Below are 1,907 nucleotides of genomic sequence, written 5' to 3'. Positions count from 1 at the left end.
TTTTTTAAACTTTTTTCTTTTTTTTTTCTTTTTTTTCAGAACCTGTTTCTTATCCCCTTCCCCCCCCCCCCACAATTTGGGGTCTCTTCTGATTTGGTTACAGCACATTTTTCCGGGATCTTTGCCACCCTTTTAGTAGTTTATTTGCTCCTTCATATCCTCTTATCTGGACAAAATGACAAGGCGGAAAAAATCACCACAAACAAAAGAACAAGAGACAGTACCGAAGGCTAGGGACCTAATCAACACAGACATTGGTACTATGTCAGATCAAGAGTTCAGAATGACGATTCTGAACATTCTAGCCGGGCTCGAAAAAGGCATGGAAGATATTAGAGAAACCCTCTCTGGAGATATTAAAGCCCTTTCTGGAGAAATTAAAGAACTAAAATCTAACCAAGTTGAAATCAAAAAAGCTATTAATGAGGTGCAATCAAAAATGGAGGCTCTCACTGCTAGGATCAATGAGGCAGAAGAAAGAATTAGTGATATAGAAGACCAAATGACAGAGAATAAGGAAGCCGAGCAAAAGAGGGACAAACAGCTACTGGACCATGAGGGGAGAATTCGAGAGATAAGTGACACCATAAGACGAAACAACATTAGAATAATTGGGATTCCAGAAGAAGAAGAAACAGAGAGGGGAGCAGAGGGTCTATTGGAGAGAATCATTGGAGAGAATTTCCCTAATATGGCAAAGGGAACAAGCATTAAAATCCAGGAGATGCAGAGAACCCCCCTCAAAGTCAACAAGAATAGGTCCACACCCCGTCACCTAATAGTAAAATTTACAAGTCTTAGTGACAAAGAGAAAATCCTGAAAGCAGCCCGAGAAAAGAAGTCTGTAACATACAATGGTAAAAATATTAGATTGGTGGCAGACTTATCCACAGAGACCTGGCAGGCCAGAAAGAGCTGGCATGATATATTTAGAGCACTCAATGAGAAAAACATGCAGCCAAGATTACTCTATCCAGCTAGGCTATCATTGAAAATAGAAGGAGAGATAAAAAGCTTCCAGGACAAACAAAAACTGAAAGAATTTGCAAACACCAAACCAGCTCTACAGGAAATATTGAAAAGGGTCCTCTAAGCAAAGAGAGAGCCTAAAAGTAGTAGATCAGAAAGGTACAGAGACAATATACAGTAACAGTCACCTTACAGGCAATATAATGGCACTAAATTCATATCTCTCAATAGTTACCCTGAATGTTAATGGGCTAAATGCCCCAATCAAAAGATACAGGGTATCAGAATGGATAAAAAAACAAAACCCATCAGTATGTTGCCTACAAGAAACTCATTTTAGACGCGAAGACACCTCCAGATTTAAAGTGAGGGGGTGGAAAACAATTTACCATGCTAATGGGCATCAGAAGAAAGCTGGGGTGGCAATCCTTATATCAGATCAATTAGATTTTAAGCCAAAGACTATAATAAGAGATGAGGAAGGACACTATATCCTACTCAAAGGGTCCGTCAAACAAGAAGATCTAACAATTTTAAATATCTATGCCCCTAACGTGGGAGCAGCCAACTATATCAACCAATTAATAACAAAATCAAAGAAACACATCAATAATAATACAATAATAGTAGGGGACTTTAACACTCCCCTCACTGAAATGGACAGATCATCCAAGCAAAAGATCAACAAGGAAATAAAGGCCTTAAATGACACACTGGACCAGATGGACATCACAGATCTATTCAGAACATTTCATCCCAAAGCAACAGAATACACATTCTTCTCTAGTGCACATGGAACCTTCTCCAGAATAGATCACATCGTGGGTCACAAATCAGGTCTCAACTGGTATCAAAAGATTAGGATTATTCCCTGCATATTTTCAGACCACAATGCTCTGAAGCTAGAACTCAATCACAAGAGGAAAGCTGGAAAGAAC

The sequence above is a fragment of the Meles meles genome, chromosome 17 (assembly GCF_922984935.1).
Source record: "Meles meles chromosome 17, mMelMel3.1 paternal haplotype, whole genome shotgun sequence".
NCBI lineage: Eukaryota > Metazoa > Chordata > Mammalia > Carnivora > Mustelidae > Meles > Meles meles.
Note: the sequence above shows the minus strand (reverse complement) of the source record.